The following is a 9,795-nucleotide window of genomic DNA, read 5'->3' as shown; positions in this document are numbered from 1 at the left end:
TGGGAGACAGAAGGACTAGCTCAAAGTCTCCCAATTGGCTTTCATATCTCCTCAGGCAGGACTAGAACTCACCTTCTCCTGGTGGCTGGCTGAAATCACCCAGCTGGCTTCCATGCCTAAGGCTGTACTAGAACTCCCAGTCTCCTGGTGATTGGCCAAAGTCATCCAGCCAGCTTCCATGCCTAAGGCAGGACTAGAACTCCCTGACTCCCAATTTCTAGACCAGCCCCTTAACCACTAGACCAGACTCTTATGGCCTACTGGGATGCGTCACCCATTTAAGGAGTCATTCCTGGGTTAAAGTCTTCTGCTGAGTCGGCTCTCCCATTTTTCCAATGCTTCTTCCCGCCGTATGGTCAGAATCCTCAAATAATTTAAAATATTTGAATGCTGGTTTGAGAGCCTGCCTTATTAGGGGGACGGCAGAAACGCTGAAGCCAATATTTTTCCATTCGGCGTGTCTTTCTGCCACGAGGGACTGTTCCAGGTTTCCTGGTTTCCCAATCCGAAGACATCCAGCAGTGATGGGTGAAAGGCCATTCCTTGCACTCTGCAGAGAGAGAATTGTGCAAGGAGAGGTGGGGCTTTTACATACCCAGACACCCCTTAGTCCTACCTAAAAACGAAAACAAAACCCACCCACAGCAAACCTTTGCCATGTTTATTTCCTTCTTTACCTTTATTATTTATTATTTATTACCTTCTTTACCTAGAATTAAGGAGAAACTTCCTGACAGTCAGAACAATTAACCAGTGGAACCACCTGCCTCCAGAAACGGTGAATGCTCCAACACTGGAAGTTTTTAAGAAGAGACTGGACAGCCATTTGTCCGAAATGGTATAGGGTTTCCTGCCTGAGCAGGGGGTTGGACTAGATGACCTCCAAGGTCCCTTCCAACTTTATTATTATTATTATTATGGATCATCGTACAGTCAGCCAGATGTTCAGACTGGATTTGGCATTTTGTCTACCTATCGAGTCCTTACCCAGGACCTGGGATAGGCAGATGTGGATGTTTGATGGTATTACAGATATCGTCGCAGGATGGAAACAGTTCCTAGTAAGGCCGCCTTTTGCAATTGACTAATAGCGAATTTTTCAATGCCAATGGTATTCAAGTGGTGCTCCAGTTGTTTTGGGATTGCACCCAAGGAGCCTATGACTATTGGTACTACCCTTGCTTGCTTTTGCCATAGTCTTTCTATTTCTATTTGTAGGTCTTTGTATTTTGTTAACTTCTCCAGTTCTTTCTCGTCTATTCTGCTGTCTCCAGGCACTGCCACATGACTGGATAATCAAGTGCCTAGAAATAACAGGATTCAGTAGAAACATCAGAAAATTTGTGCAAAGATCGATGGCACGATGGAAGACACAGTTGCAGATCAATGGTGAGAGACTGGGAGAGGTTAATATCAAGAGAGGAATATTTCAAGGAGATTCATTATCACCATTACTATTTGTTATTGCACTGTTTCCTCTGTCAACAATACTGAATAACTCAGGACATGGCTATCAAACATCAAAAACATCTACCAGACTATCCCATCTCCTTTACATGGATGATCTGAAGCTGTATGGAAAAACATCATCTGAAATAGAATCGCTGCTCAACACTGTCCATATATATAGCCAAGATATTGTAATGGAGTTTGGCTTGGACAAATGTGCCACACTTGCTATCAAACAAGGAAAAATAGTGAAAACTGAAGGAATCAAGATGCCCCGCGAAAATAACATTAAGAGTCTGGATGAGGAAGAGTACTACAAATACTTGGGTATCCTTCAAGCTGACAACATCAAGCACACTGAAGTCAAGAAAAAGATTAGAGGTGAATACATCAAGAGAGTGAAGAAGATCTTAAAGTCCAAACTCAATGGAGGAAATACCAAAAAGGCAATCAACACCTGGGCAATCCCAGTCATTAGGTACACAGCTGGAATAGTGGACTGGACTCAAGCAGAACTAAAAGCAATGGATAGGCAGACCAGAAAAATAATGACAATGAATCACACCCTTCATCCACGCAGTGACATTGATAGACTTTATCTACCAAGGCAAATAGGTGGGCGTGGAATGCTACAAGTACATCAGATGGTTGAAGAAGAAGAAATGGCTTTGGAAGAATATCTGAAGAACAATGATGAAGATGCACTGAAATTAGTATATCAGGAAGGCTTACTGACTACTGGAGAGAAAAAACTGGCCTACAAGAAAGACCAAATGAAGAACAGAATAGAGGCATGGGAAGACAAAGCACTACATGGCCAGTACATTAGAAAAATAGCTGGGAAGGCAGATAATAAAAAGACTATTATTATTATTATTATTATTATTATTATTATTATTATTGTTGTTGTTGTTGTTGTTGTTGTTGTTGTTGTTGTTGTTGTTGTTGTTCTCTGCCCAATAGAGAATCAGAATGTTAGAAAAATTAATGTCCTTGACTTACAACCATTCGTTTACTGATTGACCAAAGTTACAACGGCACTGAAGTGACTTATGACCATTTTCCACACGTGACAATATTTTCAACAACCCCATGGTCACGTGATCAAAATTCGACCGCTTGGCCACTGACTCTTTTTTTTTTTGTAAAAATTTTTATTTTAAATTTTACAATACATAACAATCTTACAAATACTTCAGATAAAAAATAAAACAAATTGATACACACCACATTCGGTCTTGCCCGCCCATTTCCCCCCAAACCGCATCCCACCTCAAACCAACTTACTTCTTTCCCTCTTTTTCTTCACTCACCCCCCCCCCCTTCTCCTTCACCTCCACCTTCCTACCTACTTCTCACCTTCTTCTCCTCCCTCTTGATGCGGTCCAGGGGAAATGCCCGAGCAGCTCCTCTCTCAAAATTAAAACATTAATATTATATACAATAAGACTATTTCTACTTTATCTGAACTACTTAAACTTCAACCCATCCACCCCCCTCCCCCCACCCCCTCCCCCCCGACTTCCCAGAGCAAAATACAGGATTATGCAAACATATTAATCTATTTAAGTTTACTAATTATACAATGAACAAAATCATAAAAACCCTTAACTCTCTTCAAACTTTAACATCGTAAGTTTATAAACAAAATCATTACTCATAAAATAAGTGAAACTTTGTAGTTCCATATTTCTTCTGAACATATTCTATCCATCTTCTCCATACGTTAAAATATCTCTTGTGAATGGTCCTTTAAATAAGCAGAAATTTTAGCCATTTCTGCTAAATTAGAAACCTTAAATACCCATTCTTCTAAAGAAGGCAGAGTATCCTTCTTCCAATATTGACCCACCAGTAATCTTGCTGCTGTTATTAAATTCAACATTAAAATAGTTTCTTTAACATTAAAATCCACAAAAATTCCCAAAAGAAACAGTTGGGGAGTAAACTTAATCTTCCTTTTAAAAACCTTTTGAATGTTCCACCAAATCATAATCCAGAAGGCTTTAATAACTTTACAAGTCCACCAAACATGAAAATAGGTTGCATCCAAGCAACCACATCTCCAACATTTAGGTTGCAGGTTCGGGTACATACAGGACAGCTTTTTAGGATCCAGATGCCATCTATAAAACATTTTATAAAAATTTTCCCTCAAATTCTGGGCCTGCGTAAATTTAACATTTCTAGTCCATAAGTCCAACGAGATCGGTTCTTGAATATTCTGGGCCCATTTAATCATACAATCTTTAACTAACTCTGTTTCTGAATCCAATTTTATTAACTCATTATAAATTCTTTTAAGCTACTAACTATTATTTATGATGGTTTCGGAGTCCCCAGGGGTCACGTGGTCCCCATTTTGCGACCTTCTCACCAGCAAAATCAAGGGGAAAACCAGATTCACTGCAGAACCGTGTTACTAACTTAATAACTGCAAAGGTTCACAACAATTTTGGCAAGAAAAGTCCTAAAATGGGGCAAAATTCACTCAGCACCTGTTTCATTGAGCAACAGGAATTTTGAGCTCAATTGTGGTCTTATGTCGAGGACTACATCTATTGTAAAGCAAGAGAAGAATGGGGTGTGGTGTGGGGTGTGGGGTCCCCCAGCCTGTCCCTCGCACAACTTGGAAAAAGACACTGGAAGGATAAGCCAACAGCTAGCAAGTCTTCGTTCCAGTGTGGCTGTGACTGAACTGTCGCCATGCGTGCCTGGCTGAGGAATTCTGGGAGTTGAAGTCCACAAGTCATAAAAGGGCCATATTTGAAGACCCCTGCTGTATGATGAACGGAACAGCTGAGGCAACGAGCTATGTCTAGCTAGGAAGCCCCTTTGTGCACATCCTATCTATCACTATCTAATTTTCTGTTAACCAAAGCTCTGCTCCTATAGTTATTTCTGTATTTCTTCTGCTTGCGGTTCAGGTTAGCTAGCAACTTCGGCTTTTCTTATTTGTATATATGCTGGAATTGGGTCTGTCTAGTTTAATGAAGAGAAGGATGAGGAGGGACATGATAGCAGTGTCCCAATATCTCAGGGGCTGCCCCAAAGAAGAGGGAGTCAATCTATTCTCCAAAACACCCGAAGGCAGGACAAGAAGCAATGGATGGAAACTAATCAAGGAGAGAAACAACCTGGAACTAAGGAGAAACTTCCTGACAGTTAGAACAATTAACCAGTGGAACAACCTGCCTCCAGAAGCGGTGAATGCGCCAACACTGGAAGTTTTTAAGAAGAGACTGGACAGCCATTTGTCCGAGATGGTATAGGGTTTCCTGCCTGAGCAGGGGGTTGGACTAGATCAGTGGTTCTCAACATATTAATGCCACGACCCCAACCGGTCGTAAGTCGAGAACTACTCAACTGATCGTAAGTCGAGGACTACCCAACCGGTCGTAAGTTGAGGACTTTCCCTGCCCGGGAGCGCCGCACATGCATGGTGCTGCCCCCTGCACTGGCCGAGGCATAGCTGGGAAGGGGCAGCGACGGTGCAGGCCGACCACTGGCTGGGCCACCAGCTGGCCCAGCCCAAGGGAGGTAAGCCATCCGCCGGGCCCCACGCACGCCAGCAACCCTCCCTGCGCCCGCTGGCCTCCCACCTCCCACCCCTGGCCCTCTTTTACTTACATTTTTAGTAGTTGCTCAGCAGGGAGGGGTGGAAGCTTCCAGACAGCTCGCCTTCGCTGCAGACAACTTGCAGCACCGTTTGCAGAATGGGACTTTTGGCGGGCTCAGCAGGGCAGAGACAGAGAGTCTGTTCTATTGGCTTTCAAAAGCCAACAGAATAAAAGGGAGTAGCACAGCTAAGGAAAAGGGGGGGAAAAATGGCAGACTGCGTTGTTTGGCGACCCCCGTGAAATGGTCGTTCGACCCCAAATGGGGTCGCGACCCACAGGTTGAGAACCGCTGGACTAGATGACCTCCAAGGTCCCTTCCAACTTTACTATTATTATTATTATTATTAATTAACTTGTCTGACTTTATGACTTTCAGATGGCTTCTTCTATGAACCTTTAGATTCATTAGATTCATTAGAAATTTCTGATTAATAATCTACTCCTTTCAGCAGTACAGGCAGTCCTCGACTTACAGCTATTCGTTTAGTGACCGTTCAAAATTACAACCACCCTGAAAAGAGTAACTTAGGACCCTTTCTCAAACTTATGGCAGTTGCAGCCTCCCCTGTGGGTCACGTGATCAAAATTCAGAGGCTTGGCAACTGGCATGTACTTTTGACGGTTGCAGTGTCCCGGCGTCACCTGATCCCTTTTTGCAGCCTCCTGACAAGCAAAATCAGTTAGGGGGAAGCCAGGTTCATTTCACAACTGTCTTACTAATTTAAAAAGGGCAGTGATTCACTGAACAAAATCATTTAGCCCCCGGTCTCACTTAGCAACAGAATTTGTGGGCTCCATTGCAGTCGTAAGTTGAGGATTACCTAAGAGAGGGATCTCGGAGTCCTAGTGGGCAATCACCTAAATAGGAGCCAGCCGTGTGCTGCAGCCACCGAAAAAGCCAACATAGTGCTGGGCTGCATTAACAGAGGGATAGAATCAAGATCAAGTGAAGTGTTAATACCGTTTTACAAGGCCACACTTGGAATACGGCATCCAGTTTTGGTCACCATGATGTATTGCTGAATGAGACAGTTGTTAAGTGAGTTTTGCCCCATTTTACGACCTGTCTTGCCACACTTCGGGGAATCACTGCGTTTGTTAAGTTAGCAACACGGTTGTGAAGTGGCTTCCCCATTGACTTTACTTGTCACAACAGGGGATTGTGTGACGGCCGGGGACACTGAAACCGTCATAAATATGAGTCGGTTGCCAACCCTCTAAATTTGGATCCCGTGACTATGGGGATCCTGCAACCATCGTAAGGGTGAAAAACGGTCCTAAGTCCCTTTTGTAAAGTGCCACTGTAACTTGGAACGGTCACGAAATGCTCTGGGAAACAAATGAATTGTTTGGATTTCCCGCCTTTGTGCCTTTGGCTCCATTGCTTTGGGGTGTTTCTGCCTCCCAGCCTTTCCAGGCTCAGCTCCTTCTTCCAATCTGTAAAAAACGTCACGTGAGTCAACCTTCAGACTTTGTGATGTGGGTGCAATCGGCTTTTCTTATCCGATAATGCCGGAGTCAGAACTTGACCGCGATCACCACTTGCCATCAAAGGAGATGGCTATAAACCAGCTAATCAGACCGTTGGTGCAACTTGCACACTTGCCTGGAGGGATAAGAGTGTTCTTTCCTTATCAGGTGTTGTTCTTGCGGTGGGAAGCTGTGCTGGAGGGAGGGAGAGTGCGTGGAGAAGGAAAGGTTGAGTAATTCTTCTCACTGTCTGGAAATTTCTCCTTAGTTCCAGGTTGAATCTCTCCTTGATCAGTTTCCATCCGTTATTCCTTGTCCTGCCTTCAGGTGTTTTAGAGAATAGCTTGACTCCCTCTTCTTTGGGGCAACCCTTGAGATATTGGAAGACTGCTATCATGCCCCCCCTCGTCCTTCTCTTCATTAAACTGGACATATCCAATTCCTGCAACCGCTCTTCATGTGTTTTAGCCTCCAGTCCCCTGATCATCTTTGTTGCTCTTCTCTGCACTCTTTCCAGAGTCTCAACATCTGTTTTGTATCGTGGTGACTCTACTCCAGCCACATGTTGTTGGCATAGTCACCTCATCATCTCCAACAGGGCAACTATGGGCTCTGGGATCATCAGCCGATCCCCCCTTGGGCACTCTGGTTTTCAGTTCAGTTGTGTTTTAATTTTTAAACACAATTGCAAATGACACTTTGAGACTAGTTCAGTGGTGGCGAACCTATGGCACGGGTGCCAGAGGCGGCACTCAGAGCCCTCTCTGTGGGCACGCACGCTGTCGCCCCAGTCCTAGGTCTTCAGCTGGGTTTTATAAAACCTTTTCGCTTTAGGCCTCCGCCGCCGTGTGCAAAAAAAAAAAAAAAAGGTTCAATCAATCAGTCAATTTCAACTTCTCGCGGGAAAAAAAAGATCTTGCAGAGTTGGAATTGATTGACTGAACTTTTTAGTCCCACCCAGTCTGCCATTACCACAGCCACACCCACCCAATGGGCCACACCCACCCAGTGGGCCACGCCTACCCGGGACTCGACGATGCATAAGTGGGTTTTGGGTTGCAGTTTGGACACTCGGTCTCTAAAAGGTTCACCATCACTGGACTAGGAAGCTAATGACCAACCTCCAAGTTAGGCTAGACAGAGCTCGTTGCCTCAGCTGTTCCATTCATAGTACAGCAGGGGTCTTCAAACCTGGACCTTTTATGGCTTGTGGACTTAACTCCCAGAATTCCTCAGTCAGGCATGCTGGCTGAGGAATTCTGGGAGTTGAAGTCCACACCTCTTAAAATGGCCGAGATTGAGAAACACCGGTATAGCTCTTTCTAAGTTAGCATTATTTCCCCTCACAATATGTCAGGGGTCTTCAAACTTGGTCCTTTTATGACTTGTGGACTTCAACTCCCAGAATTCCTCAGCCAGGCACGCGTGGCGACAGTTCAGTCACAGCCACACTGGAGCGAAGACTTGCTAGCTGTTGGTTCGTCCCTCCGGTGTCTTTCTCCAAGCTGTGCGAGGGACAGGCTGGGGGACCCCACGCCCCACACCACACCCCATTCTTCTCTTGCTTTACAGTACATGTAGCCCTCGACATAAGACCACAATTGAGCTCAAAATTCCTGTTGTTCAATGAGACGGTTGCTAAGTGAATTTTGCCCCATTTTAGGACTTTTCTTGCGAAAATTGTTGTGAACCTTTGCAGTTATTAAGTTTGTAACACAGTTCTGCAGTGAATCTGGTTTTCCCCTTGACTTTGCTGGTCAGAAGGTTGCAAAATGGGGACCACGTGACCCCTGGGGACTCCGAAACCGTTATAAATAAGAGTCAGTGGCCAAGTGGTTGAATTTTGATCACGTGACCACGGGGTTGCTGCCACTATTGTCATGTGTGGAAAACGGTCATAAGTCACTTCAGCCATTGTAACTTTGGTCAGTCAGTAAACGAACGGTTGTAAGTCAAGGACACTAATTTTTCTAACATTCTGATTCTCTATCGGGCAGAGAACGTTAATAATAATAATAATAGTAATAAAGTTGGAAGGGACCTTGGAGGTCCAACCCCCTGCTCAGGCATGAAACCCTATTCCGTGTCAGACAAACGGCTGTCCAGTCTCTTCTTAAAAACTTCCAGTGTTGGAGCATTCACCGCTTCTGGAGGCAGGTAGTTCCACTGCTTAATTGTTCTAACTGTCAGGAAGTTTCTCCTTAATTCTAGGTAAAGAAGGTAATAAATAATAAAGATAAAGAAGGAAATAAACGTGGCAAAGGTTTCATGTGGGTGGGTTGGTTTTTTCTTTTTAGTAAAGACTAAGTGGTGTCTGGGTGTGTAAAAGCCCCACCTCTCCTTGCACAATTCTCTCTCTGCAGAGTGCAAGGAATGGCCTTTCACCCATCACCGCTGGACGTCTTCGAATTGGGAAACGAGGCAATCTGGAACATTCCCTCGTGGCAGAAAGACACGCCGGATGGAAAAAAATCGGCTTCAGCGTTTCTGCAGTCCCCCTAATAAGGCAGGCTCTCAAACCAGCATTCAAATATTTTAAATTATTCGAGGATTCTGACCATACGGCGGGAAGAAGCATTGGAAAAACGGGAGAGCCAGCACAGCAGAAGACTCTAACCCAGGAATGGCTCCTTAAATGGGTGACGCATCCCAGCAGGGCATAAGAGTCTGGTCTAGTGGTTAAGGGGCTGGTCTAGAAACTGGGAGTCAGGGAGTTCTAGTCCTGACTTAGGCATGAAAGCTGGCTGGGTGACTTTGGCCAGTCACCAGAAGGTGAGTTCTAGTCCTGCCTTAGGAGATATGAAAGCCAATTGGGAGACTTTGAGCTAGTCCTCTGTCTCCCAGCCTATCCCACCTCACAGGGTCGTTGTTTCGGGGGGGGAAGGAATATTCATGTTTACCATTTTGTATTACTTATAAACTAATAAAGCTGGGTTAAAAAACAATCTCATAAACCCACGCAGAGGGGTGCAGCGTGCTTTCCAATGCACCATTGGCGTCTTTCCCAAGAGGAGAAGGTGCACCAGAAGGAAGATGGGTCCCTTCCAACTTCTCTTAAACGTTTCTGCTGCTTTGGGGTGAGGTGGCTGAGACGTAACAGAGAAGCAAGGATTTATGACCCAGCCCTACACACTGAACCGGTTCAGAGTGCCAAAAGGGGCCGGGTTTCCTCCAGATTTCCACATTAATTACTGTAATTGCACCCAGCACCGTGTTCCTCCTGGGCGGGCAGAGGACACAGACTTTGCCCCTTCCT

The sequence above is a fragment of the Crotalus tigris genome, unplaced genomic scaffold, assembly GCF_016545835.1.
Source record: "Crotalus tigris isolate CLP2741 ecotype Arizona unplaced genomic scaffold, ASM1654583v1 scf7180000021196.354758, whole genome shotgun sequence".
Taxonomy (NCBI): Eukaryota; Metazoa; Chordata; class Lepidosauria; order Squamata; family Viperidae; genus Crotalus; species Crotalus tigris.
The sequence above is the reverse complement of the archived record's forward strand: the minus strand, read 5'-3'. Positions refer to the sequence as shown.